Source organism: Gavialis gangeticus, unplaced genomic scaffold, assembly GCF_001723915.1.
Source record: "Gavialis gangeticus isolate Ggan-Ray unplaced genomic scaffold, GavGan_comp1, whole genome shotgun sequence".
Classification (NCBI taxonomy): domain Eukaryota; kingdom Metazoa; phylum Chordata; order Crocodylia; family Gavialidae; genus Gavialis; species Gavialis gangeticus.
The window spans coordinates 75,330,188-75,343,986 of NW_017729029.1; positions in this window are offsets into that span (position 1 = coordinate 75,330,188).

The following is a 13,799-nucleotide window of genomic DNA, read 5'->3' on the forward strand; positions in this document are numbered from 1 at the left end:
TATTGCCCAGCATTTGCAGATCAGACCATAGGATCTTAAATCAGGCAGCAAAAAATCAAAGAACATATAATTTTAGTGACCGCCAGTAAAAAGCTTCGTTTAAATGACTTGTCCAGCACCACAGAGAAACTGTGGCAGAGGTGGAATTAGAATCCAGTTTACCCAGACAGAATGCAGCTGCCTTAATCATGGGATTATCCTGCCTTTTCCTACATGTGCAGCATGCATTCCTTCTAACTTTTGCGTCAGATGAACCACCACTATACAGCCATGATTTGTACCCAGACTAGATCCATCTTGTGCACTTAATGGAGCAGGGAGAGGGATCTATGGAAAAACCAGAATGTGGTTAAAAACTATATCATAATTCATACATACAACAGAGTAGTGGCCTTCTCTTCCACACTGCCTGGATACTAGCAAAGGTTTTGCATAGAACACGTTTCCTGATTCCCCAGCTCATGTTCCCCAGCTTAGTCCTGAGCTACAGTTGTGGGGGAATCCTGTTCAGCTTCAAGCTGGAGCCTACTGTGGTGTGAATGGTCCCTTGCCATCTGCTCCTGGTACACCAATATCTTACAAGTTGAGGTTGCAGGTGTTTTTGGCAATCTGTCCAAAAACGATGCTGGCCCCTGGTCTAGTGCAGGGGTGGGCAATTACTTTGGGTAGAGGGCTGCTTACCCAGTTTTGCCAAGCAGTTGAGGGCTGCATGGGTAGCCCTTCCCCTTGACAGGAGCCCCACCCATGGTCACCATCTTGTGACTGGAAGTCCCGCCCCCTAATCCCTGACCTTTGTCCCTTTCAAAAGAGGTTTTGCCATCTCAGAACCAGAAAAATACCAAATTATATTCTAAAAAATGAACATTTACAACTTTCATTAATTTGATTTCAAAAAATATTTTGTCCTGGTTTACATGTGTTTGTATAGTGTACATAAAAATGATTGTATATAATGGCTTAAAATGAAGTCTTACTTTTGTATATTGTGGGGGGTGGGTGGGTATAGGTTTGTGGGGAACTGTAGGTGTGTGGGTATGTAGGGTTTAGGGGAGGGTGTGGGTGTGTGAGGGTATGGATGTGGGGTGAGGGAGCATGTGGATGTGTGTGTGGATATGTAAGGTGTGGGTGGGTATGGGGTTTGTGGGGGACTTTGTGTGGCAGGAAGGTGGCTAGGATGTGTGAAGGGGCTGGATAAAATAGCCTGGCAGGCTGGATGAGGCCTGCGGGCTGTATTTTGCCCACCCTGGCCTAGTGGGTGGAGCACTTACCTAGGAAGTGGGAAATATGAGTGCCTCTTAGAAGTTTTGAAGTCACATCTCCCACTTCCCACAATGTTAGCAGGGTAGAAAAAGTGGATTGGTCCTCCACCTTGTCATCTCCTTCCCCTCACCTGTGTGGAAAAGGATCCTGAGATGATGGTGGTATAAACTATGCAGCCTAAACTAGATCCTTGTCCCTAAGTTCACACCCTGTGTTTAACATTTCTGCCCAATAGAGTCCTCTGGTTGCATGCTAGATCTCTTATTCAGAGTGGGAAAGCTATTATATACCTCTGTTAGAAGAACAAAATCACTCTCCTAAGACAAAAGGTATATTTTTAGGTCAAGTACCTATGCAGGCTTAGCCTTACAGTAGGCAGAAAAGGATTTGAGCCTAAGCCTTAACAAGGGAGGTGCTGGGCAGCATTAATAAATGCCATGCCTATATTTAAAAAATGAATATAGTTTGCCTCAATCTTACCTGTAGATGACAACAAAATCAGCTTCAGAAGTTTGGGGAAATCCTATGCCTGGATATTAATAATATAGTTTATCATTGTGGCAGTGTGCAGGAGGAACATGCTGGTCTGTGAAAGAAAAAACGATTAGTGTAAACTGAACTTGCTCCTTTCCTTGCACAGCTAGTCAGGGGAAGGCTAAAAAGAAAGACTGCTAGGAAGAAAGAGGAAAAGATGCCTTTTAGGAATGTCAGACTTTACAACTTGGGTTGAATCTGAAGCTAGGGAATATTTTGCATTTGTTTTCTTTTCATGTATTTATTTTATTCTTTTGTTATAAACATTAACCCCTGAATGTAACACCTTGCTTTTTTGCAAGTATTCTAGTGCTAATATATTCCATTTGCCCTACAGCTGCTGCTTTTAAAAGCAACCATCTGTAAACCATACAATGATATCAAAAACATTGCATTACAGTTTTTTTTCCTTATGATATATCATGGTTCTCTAAGAAAGCATTGACTCTTCAGTAACATTTGGTGAAGAATTTATTTGACTATATAAATGAAGAGAGAACTGCATTGGCTTTCTCCTTCTTCCCAATTTAGCCTGAGCATTAAAGAAATTTGCTTTGCATTATGAAGCCTGCTGATGTCAGAAGAAAAAATAAATTGGGCCCAGATGGTATGATACTAAATAGAGCTGAGCACAAAGTGTGCATGTAAAAAGAGACAAGTCAATTATGCCTATTTTTGCTAGTCTTTCACAAAAGTGAGGGAGGAAAAAACATTTACTTTTGAACTCTCTCTCAAAGGAATTACAGCCCAGAGGAAACCTGCACACCAAAGGGAAGAGTCTCTCACCTTTTCAAGGTCACTGAGAAGCTTTTTAGCAAATCAACTTTTCATTATTGTTGCTAATCTTCAGATTTCTGTGACTTCTTTCAGTCATGCTTTAGAGCTGACTATAGCATCTAGCAGGTTTCTGGCTGTTCTCCTACAATGGACAAAGTTCAATGGATAGGTTAACTTCATTAGATTTGCCAGAGACCCCTATTGCCTCTGATTACCTGATCTTCCCGAATAGCTGGGATTCTGACATAACCCTCCATACTTTCCCACTCCCATTTAATCCTTTTTTTATTCTTATCTTTTCCATTCTTTACTTATTCCTCCTCCTCCCTCAAACTGTTTTCCACTCTTCACTTCTCTTCTACATTTCCCTTTTAACATGCTTCTCTTTTTCTTTGCTCTCCTTTTATCCCAATTCCTTTACTTCTTCCTTCCCTCAACTTCTTTTTCTTGGAGCATACATATCTCCTGTAGACTGTAGGCTATGACTCCAGCAAAGGGAATGAGATATTTTTTCATACTTTTGAGCAAGTTTGCCAATGAGGGTAGGTTTGGAAAACAGACAACTAGACCAAACATAATAGTTTTATGTAGATATTTTAGACAGGTTGCTTCTTTTTTTCTTGATATAAATGTTAATATCTGTGCTGAAAAATCTGTAGGATATGGGGTAGAAAACCTTTATTTCTTGCCTTTGAAGCTGGAGCATCTGTTTCTCAATTATGTCCTTTAGACCATATTTGTATATGAAAAAATCTAGTGATCAACAAAAATATACTGTATAGGGCCTGGTTGTCTTCTTACTTACACCATTAAATGCAGTGTTGTAAGTAACCAACCACCACTGGGCTAGACCATAAGCTTGGTGTACCACTGAGGTACACAAAGCTTATGCTGTAGCCCAGGGGCACTGGAGACAACAAGTCTCTGCCTGGCGGAGCTTTTGCCAGGTCACCCTGAGGCTGTTCTCAGCCTCCCTGCCTGTGAGTGGGAATTCAGGTAAGGGGCCCACTGGGCCAGGGACTGCTGGTGGGGGAAAGGGGAGCATTGGCGATGATTGACTGGATTGATTGACCTAATCATGTATATCTCATTTTGCAGGCTTATTGTGGCAGGGCACTGTTTGTGCCTGCCACTTTACGATCAGCCAAACAGCCAGCAGGTGCTTGATTACGACAGTCATTTTAGATCCCTGGCTGCCTATATAAGCAGTTTAGTTGCCTGCCGACAGGCCAGGCAACAACATTGCCTCATTGCAAGGCTGCTGGTATCATTCTGGAGATAAGAGAGGAGCTGTAGGGGATGGCTAGGAGGCTCCTGATCCTGGGCATGACCTAAAACTGCACCCTGCTGGGATTGGGTGGTATGGTGGGGCTCTCAGTGGCGCAGGAGCTCCCAGGAAATGCCAAGCCAGTTACCACCCTGGTAAAAGGTGGGTTGGGGTGCCTTAACCCCAGCTCCCACAACCGGGTGGGTCACCTGCTAGTAGGGCTCAGAGGGCAGACCCCAGAAGAGTGGGGCTAGAGACTCAGAGACCTGATAGAGAGAGTACCCTCAACTGGTCAATGCTGGGGCCAGGACCAGACCGGTCAAAAGGGCCAGGGGCCCACTGTGAGGGATGCCCAGAGCTAGGAGGGCCTGGGGTTTCTGACTGGCCTTGGAGGTGAGGCCAGGACCTGTGTGGCCAAAGGTCCCGGGGGGACCACACCCGAGAGGGGAAATAGTTTCAGGGAGCTAGATAGCCTGAATGAAGGCAGGGTAGGCCACCAGAATGGGGGGATCTTAGAGGGGTCCTGATTGGAGAAGTCTGGGGCCCGGGGGGGCCGATGATTGTAAGAACTATGGATGCCATCTGCGAGGCATGGGCTGCAGTGTAGGGGAGGTACGGAGCTACAGATAGCGCCCCCTGGCATCAGGGCAAGAAAATGGGCAGTCTCCCACCTAATATGATCGTTAATTAAATAATAACAAGGCATGGCAGGAGAGAAGGTGGGCGGTTGGCCCAGAAACAGGTGGGCAAGCCAAAGGTAAATCGGCCCTGAGAAGACCCCCTGTTACACTTATATATACAGTATTTCCATGCATCAGTACCGTAGCCTTTTGGCATGAATTCATAAGCTATTCCATGTTAAGGAAAAACCTTTCAAAACAAGAGCTACAAATGTAATTTGGATAAGACAACCCTAAAATCTCAGAAACCACAATCTCATAGTTCTTCACCCAATGCTGTTGTATCCTTTTGTCTTAAGTCTTTTGTAATGAAACCATGTGCTTGAATAACATGCACTGCTTTTACATGAACATGTTTTACTGCGGTTAAAACTACCAATTTGAAATATTTTGCTTCCAAGGTTATTGCTTATAAAGTTGCTTTACACACACTACATTAGAGGGTTTTTTATTGTCTTTCTTTGGGATCAGGCTGATTTTTACCCAGATAAATCAGCTCCAGATAAATCAGGAGCTTCTTAGTATCATAATGTGAATCTGCTTCTGTCTTACATTCTTATAGGTAATCTCCGCATTTGTTTAATTGTTATTTATTAATGTTGTTGATCTATATAGTATTTGGTACCATGGCTGCTAGATGCAGTGAAAAATGTTTAAAGTGCCCTATAGCTCCTACCTGAGTAAACCCTGATACATTGATTCAGAGGCTTTCTTAATCAGGAGGCATTTGTTAGTAAAGGAAAAAAACCCTTAAAAGTAAAGATACAAACAAGCTTTTGTATATCCTGAGCTCTAGTTTTGTCTGTTTTATCTAGAACTCAGCAATCATGGAAATAACATGCTGCATCACTGCAGGATGTCTAAGAATGTATACCCATTTACTACAGAGTAAATTGATTTTCCTACTTCATAAAAGTGGAACAGATATGACTGTATATATTCCTCCAAAATAATCCTTCCATATAGTAAATCTACTTTAGGGTATTACTTGAATCTGGGGTAAAGTTACCTCTCTCCAAAATATAGAGTAACTTGAATGCAGGAAAGTTACTATGTAGAAATCATGTGTCGGTGCCAGTAGTCAGTTTTGTCCTAGGGTAGTCATTTGTTTTATGGAACTTGGCTCCCTTTTGCTACTAGGTGTCAGCTAGTCTGGAAGAACTGGTTGTGTGTCTGCTTTTTACTGTGGAGTAACATTCAGGGTAACACTATCCTCTTTAGTAATCATGTCGTGTTGGATAGATTCAAAGACCCCCCATCTTTTGCTCCCTGCACAGGAGCCGGCTGTTGCCTCCATATTCTCTAGAATGCAAATTCCATCAGGAAAGCATTCCATGAGTTGCAGTCTTTCTAAAAGGGGCTGGAAAAGATAGGGTTATGAACCCCCTGCTCTGCATCTCTGTATACTTCCCTGGGGCAGTGTGGCTCCATGCTAAGCTTTATTCCTTGCCATGCTTTGATAGCTCATACCAGTAGAGGTTATATGGACAACACTCAAACAGTAGCATTTAAACTAATGCTAACTGGATACTCATCCAGTTAACTTCATAGCTCAAATATAGACCCCAAACAAACAGAAATAAATGGAAACAGAAGCCAAATATAAAATGGGCTTGTGCCATGACTTAGAAGTTGCCATATGCAGCCAAATATATAGACTTTGTGACAACAAAGAATATACAAAAGCAATTAATGACAATCTCTTTATGGTAAATCCAATTTATGCTGAAGGTAACTGCTATGATAACTCCTTCAAGGAAGACTGAATGTGTTGTACATACTAGGCTGTATATACTAGGTTTTTACAGCTTTTAAAGCCCTGCCCATTAGCAGTCTAAATTCCACTTCACCTGGGATTAGTTTGTGTTGGGTGTGGTCTTTTCAATTCATATCTTCTTTGGAGTCAGTGCCATTGCCTCCAAAAATCTTTTATAGCAAATATTTACAATAATAGCATACATAATGTATTAGCTAGGTGCATTTTGAACCTGTTTATGTTGCTAAAGGCTGGCTGTGAATCTAAGGAAATGCTCAATGTTATACAGTCAGGAAAAAATAGATTTTGTATTTTGACCTTTAAGTTGAGCTCTTCTTTTTGGAAACACATTACTCTGGTAAGTGCAAAGGGAACCAGAGCCAGCCTGTGACCTTTTGTTATCATGCACCTTGAGAAATGGCAAAAGTCATTCTAACATGCAGAAATTATATTGGAAAAAATATTGTTCTGTTTTCTTAAAGGAAAACAAGGATTTTCCTAAACAAAAGGAGTTAAAATCATAGTCTTTCATCAGAAACAACTTGATACGTTCTCAACATTACATTTACCTCGATAAAATCGTAAAGCCCCCCTAAAGGATGGCAGTCCCTGAAGCTAGGGCAATACAATCTACGTTGCTCTCATCACCCTATTGTACCAGAGCTGCTCACTCAAACAGCTCCATGAAGAATGGAAGTATTATTGCCATTTTACAGATGGAAGCTTAGCAAAAAGATGGTTCAAGTGACCCATGCTTTTGTAAGTCTGTACTGTAGCTGAGCCTGTAGCTTAATTTTGTCTTTTCAATGGCAGTAGAGTGTACCATCTCTGGGTACATAATTCACATCCTTTTACTTCGGTGAAACAACTTCCATGGACAGAAGTGGTGAAGTGCACTTTAAACCTAGTTTTTGGCACAGTAAGATTCAAATTGTGCAGGATTTTTGTTTGTTTAGTTTTGTATTCAGTCAACACACTTGTTTTAAATTAGTTCCTTTTAATTAGTACCTTTTACAATCAGTTCCTTTTAAATCAGTTCCATTGCAGGGAGAGATCTCAAACAAATCTTTAGGGACTTGAACTGAAAGTCCCTAATGCTTTGGGGAAACCTGTATGAGTTGCTGCAATCTGCAGCAGCTTCTTATATAGTATGCTAAATTGAAAACTTTATACCCTAGCATGGGAAAATTTGGATCTGAATCCAGTTTACAGTTTGAGCTGCATGCTGCATTGCTAGCTAGACCTGCAGATAGTGAAGATGCATTGTCTGTCTATCCTATTCCTGATTATTAATGCTAGTTTTATTTTTTTTTTCCGTTTACCTCCCTGAATTTGCTAGTCCATTTCTCTCCTTTCCCCTTGCCTTTCCCTTGCCCAGTCCTGGCCTCTGAAGAAGGAAGATAACACTGAAAATCACTGGGCAAGCTACAGAGCCTTTGCTGGATGGTGCTTAGTGAAAGACCCAGGTAAAGGAATGGAAACAATTCCTGACCCTGCAGCTAACCAAGAGCCCAAATGGAGCCTGCCACGAAGGATGCTATGAATTACACTGTTTAGAGATCTTCACCAGCTGAGAATTATATAATCTCATAACACTCTTTTTCTTTCTGTCCTCTAAAGCCCCACATCCAGTCCCTACAATGCTTGAGGAGGGAAGAGTGGGTTCTATGGAGGTAGAGATCCAGCCTTGTGTCACCTAAGCATGCCTGTTTATACAAACAACACTTTCTAATGCTTCTATGCTGCTGAAAGAGGCATGGAGGTGAAAGAAAAGACCCATACTAGGCGTGTTCAGAAGTGTGGTTGGTGGTGAGAAGGGTATTATGGAGGATCAGAGAATGCAAACACAGCTTGATCATCAGCTGGGGTGCTAGGGAACAGGAACTGGAGGTACTCCAGGGGTACTTTCTCCTACTTCATGGAAAAGAGTAGTGGGGGCAGGGATCATTGCTGGGGGCAGCCAAGGAAATGGCATGTGAGAAAACAGTGCGTCATGGAGCATGCCAGAAAGGGCATGTGTGGGACTACTAGCTGGCAAACTACTTAGCTTGCTGCATGAAGGAGCCTTTAAATCTGACAGCTGTCAAAAACAATTGTTTGTCAGAGCTGACTGCACCGATTGCACCAGTGAGTTGCATCCATACTGGCAAAAAATCAGCTGGGCCTCAAACTGATCGAACCTTTATCCCTCTAAGTTATCAAAGTAACTTCAAGCTACTGTGGTCTGGCTATCATTCATCGAAAGCACTACTGCATGTGGACATGAGGTCCACTTCAATGGACTGAGAAACTGCTCATTCAATTGATCACTTTAATGTGGAGAAAAGGACTAAGTTAAGTTACTTTACTCATCACTGAACGTAACCCAAAGAGGACAAGTGAATGATCCAAAGCCTTAAAACAAAGGTGGGAGGCTGGAAGAATTGCTCTTTCTACATTTTTTTTTTTTTGGTTTTTGCTGATTTCTCTGTTTCCCCTTGATAAATAGGTTAGGAGGGTACTCTGTTAGTCTCACTTGAATTTGCAGTCATTAGAAACATAGGACTGGAAGGGGATATGTAAGCTATCAAGTTCTGTCCCCTTCATTTGTAGGCACTTGTTAACTGAAGAAATCCCCAGAATCACCACTTCAAACCCTCATCTGTAGCTACAAGGGACACAATCCAAAAAATGCTACAAATCATCCTGGATAAAAGCAGGAATGCCAATGCCTTTCCATGGAAGGCATACGTACAGGGAAAACATAAATCAAGGGTGTCAAACTTGCTTAGCTACCTGAGCTGGATCTGGAGTGTGGGGTTCCTTGTGGGTTGGAAGCAGACCCATCTGTAGCAGTGGGGCAAGCAGTAGCAGTGTTAACCACCAAAGCTCCCTGAGTTGCTGCTTCAGCTCAGAGAGCCATGGAGATTAATATCACCACTTGTCAGCATGCCTCTAAATTCCTGGTACCTCAAGAAGCCCCACAGGCCATATGGCATGGCTGTGTGGGACAAATGTGGCCCATGGGTTATGCATTTGGTGCACCTGTATTAGATTGTATTTATTTCCAGTTCCAAAACCATACAGAGTACACATTACAGAGCATATACATTTGAAATTGCAAAGACCAAGGTCAAGCAAAAAGTCACTCCTAACTGTACACTTCAAAATACATTTGAACTACTCAAAAACTCAATTCACTAAACTGGCAAGATTGTCATTCCACCTTCTCACGGTGTCATGACACAATTCTTGAAAAATGAAGACAATGCAAGGATTGACATATGGAGACAGAAGTAAAACAAAGAAAGCAGAATATCATTTTTTACATTTATCATTGTTGATTACATTGTGATAATATCTCTGTGTCCAGCTTGATTTCCATCCATAATTCTGAATTTCTTTGCTTTTGTGTTTTGGGTTGGCTAAGTGGAAAGTGACAGTACATTTTGATCTTGATGCATAGAGAGTCACTTACATAAATTCTTGTGTAGTGGCAATAGACTATTCACCATAATGATGTTCCAGCATTATTTTTTGTAGCTTAAGTATAAATCTCAGAACTGTGACTTATATTTCATGTAGTTAATAATGCCTCCTTTTATGATGCTTGTTTTTATTTTCATTTGACATTTAAGAACAAATTAAGACCCACATTATTGTCTGCTTAATTTACATGGAAGATGTGACATGGAAATGTAGGGTGAAATAGTAGCTGTATAGTAGCTCCCATCACAAATACTGCAAATTTCCCTACAATTGCCAATATGCTTTACTTTTGTTTTAGAGCAATCATTTTTTTAGGAAGGACACAATCGTTCAGTGACTTGCTATGTCATCACTCTTAGCTTTTCTCCAAAGATTTCAAACAAGAAGCTCGCACCACTTATGAAGATTAGACTAAAGAAACATTTTGAACTTGCCGTCTGCAAAATATAAGTAGATATCAGATGCACCAGAAGCGTTACTCAATAGCTTTACAGTGGTCAGCTTTTCAGTTTAAGGAGTGTGGTAAGTCTAAACTGTGATGGATATTTTAGACAGCTAGATTTGTTCTGTAACTCACTCAGAGCCAATCAGTTTTAGCTGCCACGCTGAAATATCAACTCTTCAGTTACTATTTCTGGCTTTATTCAGTTTTTTTGTCCCTTTTTTTTTTCCTTTGCTCTTCAGGACAGTGTTCCATGCCTGTAAAGAGACATCAGGGCCACTGTAAATGTATCCCTAAATTTATCAATGACAGTCAAATAATCCAGCATGGAAAGAAAATATAAACCAAATTCTGTTTCAGCTTTCTTCTGTAAATAAGATATTCAAAGGAGCAATCCATATATTTACCGCTGTGAATTTTGCTTGTAATTTATGATACAACTGGCAGCACTGGAAATTACTCTGAATCCTTCCAGAGATGTTTCTTGGATAGTCATGCTACAACCTTGCCATTTATCTAATGTTGTCCTTTGAAGATATACATATTTATATGCATTTATATGCATTGCAATAATGGAGATTAGGCAAGTTTATATTCTGAAGGATAATGCAGATTTTAGATTTCACAGCATGACTGTGTTTGTACAGTCAGCAATTAGTTATGTTAATCCATTTTGTCAGATTGCGCAGTTAATCAGTCAGTGACTGTGGGGGCATCTTTTACTGTTTCTGTTTGCTCCTGTGCCATTTCCTGTTATATGGGCTGCTTCAGCATATTACATCATTCTGTCTGAGGCTCATGCAGAAATGTCAGTAATTCGTCTTAGCATTTTCCCATGTCAGCTGAAGGTGCAAACCAAACTAACATCATTTTTCAAAATGCCACTTTTGTGGTAAAGGCCTGAATTCTTCAGTCTCAGTCAAAATGTCTTGTTCATTTTTAAGGGATTTTTCCCTGATTAAAGATTTTAGGATCAAGTCCCACAACTTCATCGCCCTCATATTCTGTGAGGTTACTAATTTTCTATTAATTATAGCCAGTACTTTATAATTTAGTTCCTTTTTTGTTTGCTTCTAAATGTCCAAATGGTTACTTGAGCTGAAATTTGACATGCTTAGAGCTTGATTCCAACATCACAACTGACTTCTGTAGTATTGCTTCTGATTTATGCTGGTCTAAATGAGCTTAGAATCAGGTCCTAGATTTCCACGTTGATGTGACCAGAGTCATAGCTTTTGTTGATTAAAGTATGCTAATTATAATAAAATAACAGAGTTTCTGGGAAAGATCTAAAAAAATAGAAAAAAATGAAAAAAGACCCAGATATGAGCAACTGGAGAAAACAATAGCCAATAGAAATGTGTTAAGACTTTTTAATGAAGACCCATTCCTTTTATGATCTTTTTCGAGACCTGCAGCTTCCTCTTAGGATTATATGAACACAGGAGATTCCAAAGAGACTGGAGAAGTCCCTGTTCCCCCGAGCACCACCAGGAGTGACCAGGAATAACGGTCACAAGCTGGCAGAGGGTAGATTCAGGCTAGATATCAGGAGGCGCTACTTCACGGTCAGGGCGGCTAGGATCTGGAACCAACTTCCAAGAGAAGTGGTGCTGGCTCCTACCCTGGGGATCTTTAAGAGGAGGCTAGATGTACACCTTGCTGGGGTCGTTTGACCCCAGTACTCTTTCCTGCCATGGCAGGGGGTCGGACTTGATGATCTGCTCAGGTCCCTTCCAACCCTAGAAACTATGAAATGGACCATTCCTATTTAAACCAGATGGAGTGAAGCAGTGGGAGCACATTAGGTGAAGGATATCTATCTGCACTAGCTGTAGTGATTCTGAACCCTTACCTAGATCAGGGGTTCTCAATCTTTTTATATTCAAGGCACACCTTGTTTGGTTTTTCACTCAGAAAATGCTAGGTCTTACTTTTCACTCATGTTTTGGATACAGAAAAATAATAGAGCAATTCTTCTGCTGTAGAGAACTTGGAAAAGACCACAACAGGTCAGAAAGATTTTTTTAACAGTATAAATTCCTAATTGAAATCTCTGGGTTTACCTTGTGAATCATGTTTGTATGCCCAACAGGGCTAACATTGGGTGGCACCTTGCAACACCCTTTAAAGGACATCATGGCCCCTCAGCGTGAGGTAGCACTCTGGTCAAGAATCACTGATCTAGATACTTACATGGTCCAGCCTCACAAATGTCATTTAACTTCTTGTCATACCATGGAAGTACTATTATCCAGCTTTCTAGATGTGGAAATGAAAGGATTGGCATATTAAGACCCCAATTCATCAATGTATATAAGTGCATGTCTAATTAAGTGTGCGAATAGTAACACTGAAGAGCTTGGTAGAACTACACATGTACTTAGGTATGTGCTTAAATACTTTGCCCATATGGGGACAAAGGCCCAGAGGTACTTGGACATCTGAATTCCCCACACAGATTTCACTGCTAGCCTTCTCTCAGTTGTAGGTCTCTAGGGACCTTGTTACTGTTGGCTCTGGATTTAGGACCTACTCTCAGACCAACTACAACCTTTCCACTCGATAATAGGCCAAGTTATTGATACACAGTGATAACAGAAAAGAAATAATACAAGCAATCAAACAGTTCAATATATCTACCAATTCTAGGGCTGCCATCAGAGTCAAAGTACATCTGGTCAGGATACAGGCTTCACTCTGAGGCTCTCTCTTGGGTGTCAGATGTCATCATGTCAGCAGCCTGGAGGTGGGATGCTGAGGCCCACACCCCCACCAGTGGGGTGGATGAGCTGGGCTGGTGGTATGCCTTCTGTCTATGGTGGCCTCAGGAACCCCTCTCAGGAACCCTCTCAGGGAGGAGTAGGAGGAGGGACCCGGGCCAGGAAGGAAGAGGAGGAGGATGGGGAGGGACCCTTTGATATTCTCAAGTCTCTTCTTTTGTATTCTCCTTTCCTCCTGATGACTCTTCATCCATGGCTATCGCTGATTGGTCTCTCTCTGTGGTCATCACATTTTCTACATCCTGTTCCCTCAGCATATTCCAAGCCCATCACATGCATACCCTTCCCAAAACATGAATTTCAGGCCCCTCTTTTTTGGCCTTGTGAGCTGGTGCTACCTTATTACATGTTATGGAACACTGTGGTACATGCCCCCACTTTCCCAGGCTGTGAGTGTATCCATTGGCCTTATTGTGTTAGACAGCCAGTCTGCTTTTGCAGGCTCAGAAAACTGTGTTGAGATCCAGGCTTTTAGAAATCAATTAACCCCTGCTGTCCATCCTGAACCATTTTAATGCATATATAAGCCAATTCCCAAAAAGCAAACCTCTAAATACTATTCTTAAGCCATCAATTATATGATAAGTTTAGGTGGCTTCTGGAGGTCTTGACTTCTAAATTTGCTGCTTGTTAACACCTTTAAGTGGTTTAAAGCATTCATTATTTGTCTTAAAGTTATGCCACTCCAGGGAAGGATTATCTCTGCCTAATTTGCTCCTGTTCCATTAAGTTGTGGCCACTCCCTACAGCTATTTCACCCAAGCTGAAGTCCTCCAACATCCCAAGATGTGGTGGCCCCTCCAGAGTCGGGGCAGGCAGGGACACTGGGGGG